Genomic DNA, 14816 nt, shown 5'->3' on the forward strand with positions numbered 1-14816 from the left:
CCTTCTGTGGCATCAGGGCTGGGGGGGGGCAGAGGCCAGCGGGGCAGAGGGAGGCCCGTCAGCTTCCCCAAAATGTGCTCCTGGTTTCCCCAGCCCTGCTGCCTGCACAGCCTGGGGGGTGGGATGCCTGCTGAGCCTGGGTCACTGCGATGGCTGTGGGGATGTGGTGGGCAGGGCAGATGCTCCTTGTGCTCAGTGGCCTCTGGAGCAAAGGTCTTCAGAGACTGGCAGCTCCATGGCTGCCCTGGGTGCCTGGGGGAGAGGCAAAGTCTGCATCAATTTGTTGTGGTCTGTGTTACCCTGCCGGGCTGATTGTCCCAGGAGAGCCCAGGCCGTGGTGTTTGTCTGGCCAAGCGTAGAAGTCTGCAGTGCAGGGGCCTCCACAGAACCCGGCCACCCTGGGGACTTGTTGAGCACACAGTGGAGCCCAGCTCTCCTGAGCCTGGTGGCTTCTGCTCTGCGGAGTGATAAATTGCTCTGGGCTCTGCTGGAGGGGACCGGGAAGCTGGCCTCGATGCAGATGCCAACAGGGAGATGCCCACCCTTAGCTGGGCAGACCCTGCAGACCCTGTGAGCAGTTCCTGTCACACTGAGCACGGTGACTTCTGAGTGCCAGGGGTCTCAGGAAACACACTGTGGTCAGGCCTGAGCCAGGGGAGCCAGGGAGGTTCTCTGTGCTGAGACAAGTGTTGTTTTTGGGAGGGCACAGACACATGCCTGTGATTACGTTTCAGCAGTTCTTCTGGCTGCTGAGCAAGCAGGACGGTGCCAGGCCTGGGATCCTCTCCACCCGGGGTTCATGAGACACGTGGTGTGACCACTGACCTTCACAGAGAGCAGGGGAGCAGGCACGGAGAGGGTTAACCTCTGCTGGACCCGGTGCTGGGGAAGCAGCCAGGAGCCTGCCAAGGCGCTGTGCATTTTGGAGCAGTAACTCTTGGCTGGAGAGTGAAATGGGGACAGCTAATGAGGCTCATGAGATCTGTTAATACTTAACCTAATGCAACACACCCCGGCCCTGCCGATAAATCAGATGAGCCCCGGCACACCGACCCAGCCAAGCCCCACCACCCACGGGGGTCTCTGCGCTCTCACCTGCATGGGGTTGCAATTCCCTTCCCTGCTTCCCTTTCCTGGGAGCCTGGTGGAGACCAGCGTGGCCAGCCCTGCGCCAGACCCCTCTCACCAGCATGACGTGCTTCAGGGAGGTCTGGGGGCACCAACACCAGCGTGGCAGCATCACAGGGCCAGCCCTGGAAAGGTCATGAGCTATTGGAAGTTCAGAGCAATGATCTGCAGATGGAGGTGTGGGGGGCAGCTCAGTGCTAAGGTTTTTAAACCTCTCTAGGAAAATCGAGCCTTGGTTTAATCAGCACTGATTAGCCTCCACCGCTGGAGCAGGGAGAGGCTGCAGTCTGCAGGGTTTGATTTCCAGCGCTCGTGCTCATTCCCGAGCTGCTTGGAGACACCCGTGCTGCTGCTGAGTGCCACAACTCTCTTCCCATGCAGAAATCATGACCAAACAATAGAGGAAGAGCCCTCCTGGTGGGACCATGTTACAACGTGGTGGATGGAGAGGTGCTCCCTAGCACGAGAAATACTGAGAGTGCTTCCACTGCGAAGCATGAGACATTCACATGGCGAAGCCAGACCCCAGTGCAAGCTCTTCTCATGTCCCCGTAACAACAGAAACTGCAGTGAGTTTGTGAAATCATGTTTGGGGTCCTTTGGTGGAAAAGGGCAGGGAGACAAGGAGCCTCCATCCTGGTGTGGGCGCGTTTCTGGCCTTGCAGTCTGGCTTGCAGGCAGAGGTTGGGAAAAGGCCGATCTTTATTCCTCAGTACTGCTCAGACATCACAGCTACAGAAGAAAATGTCCTTGAAATGCCAAAGCTTCAGACATTCCTGAGCTGGGTGCTCAAGGCTGGGTGAAAATGGCACAGCTGGCTTCCTGGTCAGAAGGTGTGGAGACATCTCGGCAGGACGCTGATGGCTTCCTGCTGAGGAGTGGGCTGTGTTTGCTTCTTGTATATCTGCAGCGACAATTTCCCTGTGCTTGTTTTTGGCCACGGTGTTTATGGAGGACGGTGTAACCCAAAAACCTCACAGGCTGGGATCTGGTCTGGACACCCTCAGACATCTGAGGAGGTGGCTCCAGTGAGGCTCTCTGAAATTTGCCATGATTAGAGCTGAGTGAAAAATCATACATTGGATCAGCAAAAATTAAACTAAATCTGAGCCCTTTAAAAGAAAGGCTGCATTTCAGAGTGATCTCAGTTTTAATGACCTAATAGTTTCCACTGGTTTTATCTCCTCTTTCACCAAAAAAAGTGAAAGGGAAAGGCAGGAAAAGAAGACAAGAAAATAGGAAAGGGAGAGACAAAACCCCACATTTGGAAACTCCCGTGCTTTGGGAAGAGCATTAGGACATCTGTAATAAACTAGAAAAAATATTTTGGGGAAAAACCTACAAATGGCAGATTTCTGCCAGATCCTCACAGTGTCACACCAAGGCTCCCCAGGATGCTCTCATGGGCAGCTCTGGCCCTCGGTGGCAGCAGAGGCTGTTTTTTTTCCAGGTCCTGCCATTAAAAATCCCCTTTCAGCACATGGACCGTGCATCATTTGGAATGAGTCCGAGATATTGAACTGAGCCTCCCAGATCGCGGACATTGTTGTCCTCAGCACCTCTAGAAATCCACAGTGAGCCAAATAAATAAATAAAAATCCAGAAATCCAAGTGACGAAGAATTACATTCCTTCCTGACGTGTTGCCAGTCTCCGCCATTTCACAGAACTTGAGTCATGTTCAACAAGGAGCAATTTTCTCTGTTAAATGCTTCAGATCTGTGCCAACCTTGGATCAAAGATGCTTGTGTGGTGTTTCTGTGCTCTGCCCCCATTGTGGCCACATGCGGGCTTTACCTGCCGACCTTGTCTGGCCGGCATGGGACAGCACGGGATGTGATCTGTGATACTGCATGTCTGCAGATGATGTGAGTAGTTCCAGTGCTGTGAGGTGAGTTTTGAGGCAAAATCTTGGCATTTCTTTCCCCTAGTACGCATCTAACTGGGGATACATTCTGCAGGGAGCATTCCCTTTGAAATTATCAAATTCTGTTTTGGGACAATGTTATGGTATTTACCCCAAATGCCTCTGTCTGCTGCTCCTCTTTGTCACTCTGTTTGGAGACTCTGGAAAGGCCACTGCTGAAGCAGCTCTCTGCAAGCCGCGATTTTGCATTCAGCTCATATTTTTTCAATATCATGACTGCTGCATGCTGCCTAACAGGTGCTCTGGACAGTGATTTGGATGGTAGCTTCCAAACAAGGAAAAACAAAAATTGGCCTCCCCCCAGAATCATAAGACTAGCTTCAAAATCAGAAGATTTGAAAACAATTGCTGGAGTGCATCCTGCCTTCTTGGGGTGCTTTCATCATCCCATATGCAAGCAGCCTTACCATCATGTGCCCTAGTAACTTGCACATTTGAAGGTGAGCCAAAGCTGCTTTGCTCACATGATGCTGGGACCAGAGGCTGTGTGAATGCAGCGTCAAGAATCACAAGATGTGCAGTGAGATCATGAGATGTGGTCACCCTGCAAAGGCTCGGGGCTGATCTTTGTCTCCCCCAGCCTTCCACTACCAGCACAGCCTCCCCACAGATGGGCTCTGCCTGCTGCCAGGCCACCGCTGTGCATTCCCTTCTGCTCCTTGGAGAAGCACGCAGGAGGAGGATGGCCACAGGCAAGACCCCGCTGACTTGGGGGCACCCGGGACGGGCGATCCCTTGCTAATCCCCCATGCACAAGGTGACACGAGTCTCATTTCACAGGTGCCCGGTGCTGATCCTCCTCCTGGGACTTTTGTGTCCTCCTGTCCTGGCTCTGGGCCGCCTGCAGGGAGCCAGCTCCAGCCAAGCTCAAGGGAGATGGGCTGGAAGAGCAAGGGACCGTGACCGAGGGCCTGCCAGAACATTTCCCTGGTGGCTTTCTCTCTGTGACAAGTCAGAAAGCAAAATAAAAAGAAGGCAAGCAATCAGCCAACCCACTTAACTGCAGTTTTCCTCCATCAGGATCTATTTAGTTTTATTCAGCCTGACATTGCTCAGAGAGAGGAAGAAATTCTGGGAGCCTAAAGCCAGAGGGAGACCACACAGTGTGTGCTGGCCGTACGGGGGGAACTCGTCTCCCTTATTGCATCTGACACCAGGCAGGAGGAGCCAGGGTCTGTGGCTGCGGGTGTGAGGAGGCTTTTGGGGATGGAGGCAGCCTCCCCCACTGCTCGCTGGCTGTGCAGGCATCAGGATGCTGATTTCACTGTCCTGCAGGATGAGGGGAGCAGCTTCCCAGAGCCCACCGGGCTCTGCACTGACCCCAGCCCCCAGGTCCTGGATCCCTGCTCTGCTCCACCACGCAGAACAGGTGGCCTTGGGCACAGCCCCGGTGCTCCAGCTGTAGGCTGGGGAGGAGGGAGTTACGGCGAGACATGGGTCTGCAGCTGGATGTTGTGAGCAGAAGCACATCTGTGTCCCTGCTTTCCAGGAAAACCCCTTCTCAGCCCGAATTGAGAGGATTTAACGGTCTGTCACACAATGAAGAGGAAGGAGCAGCCTGCCAGGAGCCTCGGTCCCCTATGGCAGACCCATTAGCTGTGGGATTTGTCAGACACCAGCGGCCAGGGGCTGTAATCAGATACAGGGCAGGGGGCAGAGTGGGAAGCACAGAGGGCTGCCAGCCCACGGGGGGTAGATGTGTCCCAGCCCGTGGCCAGCACTGCTCAGAGGCTGCAGTGTTCCTACCAGATGCCAGCGCTTTGGGGCCAGCTCCTGCCAAGACTGGCAGCGTCATCCCAAGGACACAGCTCCGAGCCAGGAGAAGGTGCCTGGTGGGGTGGCAGAAGCGATAGCACTGTCACAATGATGTCCTGGGGGCACACGTCAGTTTGGGGCTCCATGACAACGACCCCAGCAGCAGCCCCTTGGCCCACCCTGTCCCCCCCAGCCGTTTCTGACCGTGCTCAGCCAGGGGTGGAGCAGGGGCTGTAGGAAATGCTCTGCATCACCCGGGGACCTCTGGAGCACCAAGCAGCAGGAGGCTCGGGCTGTGGTTGTTGGCACGGCTGCAGGACAAGCAGCTGCCTGAAGACAGATGTCTGCATAGCTGATGCCAAGCTGTCCCAGACAGGATGGTCCTGGGGGAGCTCGTCACACCTCTGGCAGCAGCATGGACCCACAACATAAGTGACGTTCCCAGCTCAGGTTCCCTAGGTCTTCCCATCCCTGCTCAGTTCACCTGCACATTTCCCGGGCTGCAGAGGGGTGCAGCTGACCCCAAACCTGATCTGACCACCCCAGGAGCTGGCAGACCCCTGAACTCACCCCTCGGGCCACTGCACAGCCCCTGTCCTGCCGTCTGCATGGATCCATTTGCCCGGCTGTTTGCTGTGCTGTTCCAGCAGCTGACTTGGCGGTGTGGCTGTGCCCCTCCTGCAGCCACCTTGCTGCAGTGACTGTCTCCAGCCAGAGCTGCCCTCACATCGTGCATCTCTTCTCCTGCCTTCCCTTTTGCAAACATGTCAGTCCTAACTCCTTGTTTCTGTTCCCAAAGCCCAGCCCATCCTGCCCCCCCCCTTGGGTTTTTTAAGGATTTCTGAGCACAGAGCCTTGCCCACACCAAGAGCTCAGGCAGAAGGGCAGTGGCACAGCCGGCAGTCCTGGTGCTCGGGACATCACCTCCTCACCTGTCCTGCCCTGGGGACTCTCCCCTTGGTGCAGAGACCAGGAAGGGCTCAGGGAAGGGTGGCAGGAACAAGTGGGGGTTCGCGAGGCCTGGTTGACAGGGAGAGACTGAGTGGCTCAAGTCTATTTAGTTTATCATGGGAAGGTTAAGAGGCAACTTGATCATAGTCTATAAATACTTACGGAGGGAGGAGATTTCTGATAATGGAGGGTTTTTTAATCTAGCAGATAAAAAATGTAATGAGATTCAATGGCTGCAAGCTGAAGCTAGAAAAACCTAAATTGGAAATAAGATGCATCTTTTAAACAGGGAGTATAATTAACCATTGGAGCAATTTGCCAAGAGATGTGGCGGATTCTCCATCATTTGTGGTCTTTAAATCAAGACTTTCTAAAGAGTTGCTCTCCCTCAGCCAGAAGTCACCGAGTTCAGCAGAGCCATTGCTGTGTGGGGCAGATCCATGCCCCGTGTTGAGGGACCCCTCTGGGGCACTGCAGTGACCCCAAATTCCCGCTCCCCTCTCTGGGTGGGTGCCTCATCACCTAAATGCCTACACGCATATCCAACCAGGGGAAGGAGGGCTCAGCCTCTGCCCTCGCACATCCACCTTGTCCCTGTGCCCTTCCCAATGGCAAAGCCACGTCCTGCGGCTCGGGACCTCCCGGGCACCCCACGGGCTCCCCACTGGCTGCCTGGCGGCTGTGCATGCTCCCTCCCTGGTGCTGTTACTTCTCTGCTGCTGCCTTTTTTTTTTTTTTTTTTTCCTTGGTTTCTTTCTGGATATTTTTTCCTTGCTGCCCTAATTTTTTTTTTCACCTATAATTTTCTCCATTGACTTTAATTAAGCTCTCCCCAGGCTCGCTCTGTAGGCAGGCTTCCCCGGGTCTAATTAGACTCTCATCATAAGTAATCTACATGGAAAGCAAACATGTGTGTGTGTGTGAGAGCCAGTGAGATTTATAGAGAGCATGCAGGGAGCAGATGGGTGCATAAAACACTACAAATAATTCTGGTGCAGATGCAGAAAAGGCAGGCAGTACGGTGGGGACTGGAGTCTTCCCCACACGCTCCCATAAGTCAAATCTCTGTCTCTCTCTCTCTCTAGGTATCACCACATTTCCCACAATAAAATCAATAGTGCAGATCAGAGTAAATCATCTTTGACTGGAAAAGCAGGACTCGTTGATAGCAGCGATTCCCAGATGAGACTTAAGGAGATGTCTCACACTGATCTGTTTCTAACCATGTACTTAAGACCCAAGGTGTATGCTGGAGTAATTATCAGAGGCAGGCTGCCCGCGGTGAGAGCTCTGTGCTGACTGCTCAGGGATGGAAAGCGGGATATGGTGTGGGGCTGGGCAGCACCGCCCAGGGGCTGTGCTGAGCAAACATCACCCTCAGGGGCAGCTGGAGCTTGGAAGTGGGTCTGGGGGTAGGGAGGAGAGGTAGAAATGCCCCAGCCCAGGGCTGGGGTTCGCCTCATGATGCCATTACGTGGGGAGTCCCAGCACTTCTTCTGCTTCCCAGAGCATGAGTGGGACTTCTCTGGAGCGTTGTTCATCCACAAGGACTGACCCATGCAGCAATGTGGCTTTAGAGATGGTGTCCAGCCCCCGGCAAAGACTCAGCAGAGCACAGCTCCTTGATTTACTCTGCCTGCTACAGGGTCACCCTCACCCTTGGAGGGCACAGGCCAAAATCCCTCCCGTGTGCTGTGCTGGGCAGGCGCTGGGCAGCAAGACAAGTTGAACTTAGTGGGAGAGCCCTGGGACAAGAGGAGTTGCTGCTGGCAATGGGGCATGGCAATGGGGCATGGCTGTGACTCACTGGGTTTGGGGAGAGCAGACACCACCGGGCCATCTAGATCTTGTGGTTTCAGCTTTTCCTGGTGTGAACCATCACTGGGCATGTTCTCAATGGGTAATTTAAGCCCTGTTGGCAGGCTGAGGCTCTTGTTGGTTGCCTTTAGGAATTTTCTGGCTGGTCTAGTGATGTTTACTAACATAGGCTGGAAACTGCAAGATCTGGTCTCCACTGCCTCCCAGATCAGAGGCTTTCCCATACTGATTTGCAATTTGAGACCCAAAAATTGTAGCTGAAACATGTCTGCAGAAGCATCCAGAGATGAAGACTTCCAGATTTTTAGTTCAACTCTCCTGTGATAACAACTTTTGTCTGTTTTCCAGCCAGAGTGTTTCTAGCTGGGTGTCTAACCCAGTACGTGCTGTCTCTGTAGCTCTGCCAGACATGCAAGTCAATCCCCCGGCCATTTCCAGCTTTCCACACTTCTTGTTGGGCCGTGCTTGGTGAGTTTTCCCCTGCAAGGTGATTTCTCCAGCCCTTGTATCATTTCTGTGGCTCTTTTCTCTGCACCTACAAAATTTCCACTACCTACAGAAATCCCAGACACCAAAACCACATCCAGCCTTCCAGCATGTGCCTCAGCAACGCTTCTCCATGCGGTGTGTAATTATGCCATGAAACTCACTGCCACACTATGTCACAAAGACCAAAAGAGAAAAAGTCTGGAAAGGCGGGTTAGACGAATTCCTGGACAATCGGGCCACCGATGACTCCCACAGGACCTGCAGGAATGACCCGAATGCTACGTGTGGTGCCGGGAGTCCCTGAATCATTTGCTGTCAGAAGCTGGGAAAAACACCGTGGGTAAGGATGGCTCAGTGCCGGCGTTGCATCTCTGAGCATCTGCTGCTGACCTGGTTGGAGATGGTCCAGGGGTTGGATGGAGCTTGGGTCTGGCACAGCTCAGCCTCTCCAACATCCCTGGGTACGTGGAGAGAGAAGCTTCAGATGGCCAAACACATTTCTCCCGTGCAGGTGGGTCTCTTGGGCTGCTCATCCCAGGCACCTCTGTAGACCCTAGAGACAGAGGGGCATTTCCAGGACGTGAATCAGCTTGTTCTCAGCTTCCCGTGTGAAGCAGGCAGACATCTCTCCCATTGGGGCTGGTTCTCCTTGCTGCAGACCTGCAGGGGTGGAAGAAGAGCCGCAAGGCAGCACCATCCTGCACCACCTGGGTGCCCTGCTGCTCCCAGGGAGAAGGACAGCGGCCGTGGCTGCCCCCTCGGCAGGAGTCCTGCCCACTCTGGGGGCTCCTGCTGCTGTAGCAAGTGAGCAGCTCTGAGCTAGACTCAGCTCCCCATCACTTCCCCCTCCTGCATTCCCCAGTGGTCATGCACAGGATGATCCAAAGCCACCTCCCGATGGCTGAGGAAAGCAGCCAGCAGCACAGCTGGTACTGTGCCCACAGACCTCCCCCCAAGCCCCCTGACATGGGTGCTCTGCAGAAAGCTTGTAGGGTTGTCCCTGGGGTCTGGACACACCACATCCAGTGTCAAGCCCCCATCTGGAGGTGCTTGGTGGAGGGACGGCAAATGCCTAGAGGAGACAGATGTCCACCAGGGCAGTTCAGCCTCTTGGATGCCAGTTTTGGTGAGATGGTCCTGCTCACCCCAGCTGTGTCTCTCTCCAGCCACTGCTGAGTCCAGTCTGTGCTCTTCTGGCATGTCTGGAGACATCTCAGGCAGAGTCTGGGCTCCAGTCCTGACCAGAATGATGTACCCCCTTTCTCTGGTCACAGGATCATTTAATATCAACACTGGAGGAATGCAGAAACAACCAGCCAGATCTTTTTAGACCCTTATCATGTGAAATTAGACTGATCATTGAGGTTACAAGTATTTTTAGGGTGATTTAAAAATGTTTGTCCTGCGTGGATGTTATTTGACGTTCTCCTTGGATACAAAGAGACTGAAGTGCACTTCATTGTCCTTGCATGTTGCAAATGCTTCCTTCCAAATATACAGAGCAGAAATACTTATTGATCACGTCTGCCTCTTACCTTTTGTTATGAGCAATTTTGCCATCTCCACACAGTAGCACCCTTTGCCATCACTAGGGTTTATTTTATTCCTAATATACTCTAAAACCTCTTCATTGTGCCAGCCCAGGAATTAGTCCCCCTACTTTCACCACTGTCACCCTCAGGGCAGCGGAGGAGGCACAAACCTCTGAGTGCCTTGGGAGCATGGCAGGAGGGCACAGGACAGCCCGAGCTGAGCACGTTTCTGAGCCCTCCTGCAGGGCACGGTGTCACCACACTGCTGTGGCTGCAGGAAAACCCAAAGGTTTCTGGGGCATGCATTGACACCTCTCTGGGGAAATAGCATCCCTCTCCAGGATGAAACTGTCCCCTTCGGGATAAACACCAGCTCCTTTCTGCATACCATCCCTGCTCTGGGTTAGGACCATTCCCTCCCAGACCGCTGTGCTCCCAGTTCCTCCAGGGGCTTTAAACGGGAGAGGAGAATGGAGGAGACACGTCTGTCTTACAGTTTCTACCTGAGCTGTGCTGGGGATGGCACCCAGCTCGGGTCCTGAGCCTTTTGTGTGCCCTGGGGGAAGGGAAGGCCTGACACAGACCTGCCTGGGCCCTGCCAGCCACCCCACGCCTGTCGCACAGGACCAGGGGACGGGGCTCTCCTGGTGCCAGAGCCTGGTCCTCCCTGAATCCCATCTGTGAGGTCCTGTCGGTGTGGCTGAGAGCAGGAACAAAGCCGGGGGATTCCCACATGGAGCCTCTTGGTCTCTTGCTTGTGGTGGCCCTGTCACACTGCAAAGGTGGAGAGAGACATGCAGATAAAGGGCCTGGTAATGAAGCTGGCAAACCTGCCACGGATGTTCCCTCTCAGGGGAACCACGCCGATCCAGTAGAGCTGAGAAGAGGGAAGGTTGCACACAGCTGGGAGGAGATTTACCTGCAGCCGACTTTGGGCCACTGTCCCTGCTCCTTGCCGTGCCATGGAGCACAGGATGTCCAAGGGGATTCTCTCCTCCACAAGTAGCAGCCAGGCACTGTTATATGAAGTTTTCTGAGCTTGCAAAAAGCTGCTGATACAGCTCACGTGTTGAGAACTTAAGTGTGCAGAGATTCAGCAGCAGCAGAAGAGGGTTTTACCCCTTGTTATAAAGGCGATGACAAAGTGTAATGGCTGAGCAGGGAGTGACCGAAAGCCTGTGGTCCCCCAGTGCAAGGGCTGCATGGGCTGTTTCTGCTGATAATAAATTCTCAGTGTCATTCTGTGGGGAACGCTCCGATATTTGGCTGAACCTTGGCAAGTCATTTTGTCTAAAAGCAAAATAGGGCATGGGGAAGAAAATGTAAGATTTCCATTTTGTGTGTGCGGAGTGTGCAAAGCATTTGACACTGATCCCCTTGATATCCTTTGTCTCCAAATTGGGGAGCCATGGATTTGATGGATGGACCACTCGGTGGGTAAGGAACGGGCTGGATGGTTGCACTGAAAGAGTTGTGGGCAACTGCTCCATGTCCAGGTGGAGATCAGTAACAAGTGGTGCTCCTCAGGGGTCAGTTCTGGGACCAGCACTATTTAACATCTTTGTTGGTGACACAGTGAAATTGAGTGCACCCTCAGCAGGTTTGCAGATGACACCGAGCTGTGTCATGCGGTCAGCATGCCAGAGGGAAGGGATGGATGACACCCAGGGGACCTGGGCAGGCTGGAGAGGTGAGAAGTTCCTTGTGAGCTGGCAATGTGAGCCTGCAGCCCAGAAAGCCAGCCGTGTGCTGGGCTGCACCAACAGCAGCGTGGGCAGCAGGGCAGGGAGGGGATTGTGCCCCTCTGCTCTGCTCTGTGAGACCCCACCTGGAGCCTGCGCTCAGCACAAGGAGGACATGGAGCTGTTAGAACAAGTGCAGAGGCCACCAAGATGCGCAGAGGCTGGAGCACCTCTGCCATGGAGCGAGGCTGAGGGAGTTGGGGTTCCTCACCCTGGAGAAGAGAAAGCCCCGGGGAGACCTCACAGCGGCCTGACCGGGCCTAAAGGGGGCTGCAGGACAGCTGGGGAGGGACTTTGTGTCAGGGGGTGTGGGGATGGGATAAGGGGGAATGGCTTTAAACTGAAAGACGGTAGGTTTAAATTGAATATTTGGAAGAAATTCTTTACTGTAAGGTTGGTGAGGCCCTGGCCCAGGCTGCCCCAGGACCTGTGGGTGCCCCATCCCTGGCAGTGCCCAAGGCCAGGCTGGATGGGGCTAGGGGCAGCCTGGGCTGCTGGGAGGGGTCCCTGCTCATGGCAGGGGTATGGAATTGGATGTTATTTAAGGTCCCTTCCAACCCAAACCATTCCGTGATTCTATGACTGCTTTTCTTCTAAAACTGACCATGTCATGGGGATGAAAAGAAAACCAAGAAGAGAAAAGATATACTTTATTTGCAGTGGAGATTTATTTCAGGTTAGTTCATAATGTTTCATTTTGCTATCGCTGTAGAAAAAAAAATAAAATCAATCAATCAAGCAAGCAAATAAACAAAAGAACACCAGAAAGTTACTAATTTGGCTTAAGACTAATCATTTGCCTTGTGTTTGGCTTTTTGGTCCCAGAACAAAAGCCAGACCCTGTGATGACTTTCTGCAGGTGCCCAAATCATGCGGAATTCCCACTGGCAGCACCTCCTGGCTCTCAGCCTTCGCCGTATCGCTGCCTGGCGCTGGATAGCCCCTGCCTGGTGACACAGAAATGGGGGGGTGCAGGATGGAGGCAGTCACCCCAAAACCTCCCCATTCACCCAAACCCCGTCCGGCCACGGGGCCTGGCCAGCTCGGCTGTGCCAGCCTTACCACGCCGCTCTGATAAACTGCACATGGAATATTTGTTTCAGATATTTAAATACATCTCAGGGTTCAGATCACAGCTTCTCAACAGCAGTTAAATAAGTAACACATTCATATTTTGTAAACTGTTTCTCACAGCTTGTTTATTTAGGGTTATAACTCGATTTGGGCTCCTTATGGAAGTGTGACTCATTGTTTAATGTGTCAGCTCATTAGCAATACTTGTTTTTGCCTTATATTTCTGTGCTACCACTAATTGCTGAGCCCACTGTGAGCTTCAGCTTCCAATGACACTGTGGAAAATGCAAGAAAATAGATCAGTTACTAGATAAAAGGCAACAGAAATAAACAAACTCACGAACCTGCAGAGGAAGCTTTTTAGCTGCTGTGATTTTACTCCAAGGAGACACTTCCCTCGCCTGGGAGATGGATGCCACCAGTTCCTGGGCTCCTCTGCCAGGAGGAGTTGAGCGTGAGCAACCTAAGGAATACAGATCATGAAGAAAGTGGATCAGGGCCACTTCCCCATATAGCTGAACACCTGCAGCTCCGAAATGGTGCCCTGGGAAAGGAGAAATCCATGAGCTGAGTTTGGGCACTTCCTTCCATGCAGTTTATTTCTGAGACCCAGCCCCAGAGGGCTGGGATGGAGGTGGTGGTAGCAGCACCTGCCCTCACTTTGGCAAGAGGGCTGTGGTCCAATGCGACCATTCGAGGTGCTTTGGAGACCGGTGCAGAGACTGAACAATCCCAACCTCCTTGGCGAGGCTGCAGGCACTGCTGTGAGCAGTCAGCCTCCCCATGGGCTGGGCGGCCAAAAAGGCACCGGGGCACCAGGGGGTCCCCCCCATGGCCCCGTGCTCGGGCTCATCTCCTCTGCCACCTGCCCACAGCTCTCAGGACAGCCTGTGGGATGGGGGCTTCCCAGGTTTCTCTCTGCTTGGACCATGCCAGTGACGTCTTCTTGACGTCTTTTAGAACCTGTTTTTGTCATTCAGGTTTCATGTGGTGACCAAGGGCTCTCTGGAACAAGCCTGGAAAATCCTGATGTTCATGGACACATTGTCTCTGGCAAAGCAAATGTTCTGGATGCTTGAAAATCAGCCTTCCCTGCTGGCTGGCTTCCTTCCTTTATTCCTTCCTTTTCTCTGCATCACTTGAGCAAGATTTTTTCTGCTTTGCTGGCACAAGCTTCTTTCTAAGAGAACTGCTGTTAGTTTCCTACATGGTTTTATAAGTTTACACAAAGCATTTAAAGGAACAACAACCACTGAATGAAAAATATTTTATGGGAGAGAGAACGAGAAAAAAAAATCAGAAAATTGGAGGGGTCAGCAGTGATGTCAAAGAAGGCAAAGGGAGCCAAATTGTCTGATTCATGCGTTTAACTTTTTCCCCTCTGCAGAGCCTCCAGGGAGTGTTGCTGGGAAGGGTCAGGCTGGAAGTGGTGCTCGCTGGTGCCTCCCAGCAGCACAAGGAGCCCCCAGCACCGGCAGCATCATGCCGCGGGTGGCTGCCAGGAGGTGTCGGGCAGGGGAGACACCAGTACCCTGTGGCTGGCGTCAGGAGCAGCGCTGCAATTAGCGAGAGGAAAGCCAGGGAAGGTTAAGTAAACTCAAGCTTTCCAGAGGAGGCTGCGGTAGCCAAAGCTCTAGGGCTGTCTTTCTGGCCAGAAGTGCTGCAGGTTTGGAAAAAGTCATGGTTGGAGCTGGGGAGCATCCAGCCTGGGTCTGATCCGGGCACTGCTGAGAGGAGGTGCTGCAGGAACCAGGCAGAAGGCAGCCCCCTCCTCCTGAATTGGGTGCACGACCCCGCATTCAGTCCTTATCTACTCCATTTTCCAAGGGCTCCTCAGGGATTTTCCAGGGCTTCTGCCCAGGCCTGGTGCTGCTGCGGATGCTCAGCAGTTGGGGCACCTAGCACAGGGGACACACTGCCTCTGCCTCTGCTCAGCAGAGCAGGGAGGAAGAAAAATTCATTGTCTGATAGATGTAACAGGGCAGAATTGCGTTTTCCAGCTCCGAGGAGGGTTTGCAAACAATGGAGATTAAAAAATAAATAAAAGCCATAAAAAGTGCTTGACAATGTCCTTTTAAATTATATTTTTTTTCCTGAAAATATGCAATAAATCCCATGCAAGAGTCATAAAAGTACCTGAAATGCTCTTAGAAAGATTTATGGGCATCTTACCACTATTCTCAATAAAGTGAATATGCTGCTTCCAAGATAATTTCTCATCACCCATACTTCAGATTCCTGAACTCCTTTCAGTCAGCCTATCCCAAGAAATACTGTAACGTCAGGCTGTCTGAATTACATCTTCTTAGAAATAACTGTTGTGTCTGATTTATACGTGCTAGCCAGGATCTTTCTCCTTTGTCCACGTTGCTGAATCCAGTGCTTTTTAGCTTTGACCAAG

This window comes from Anas acuta, chromosome 21, assembly GCF_963932015.1.
Source record: "Anas acuta chromosome 21, bAnaAcu1.1, whole genome shotgun sequence".
In the NCBI taxonomy this organism is placed as follows: domain Eukaryota; kingdom Metazoa; phylum Chordata; class Aves; order Anseriformes; family Anatidae; genus Anas; species Anas acuta.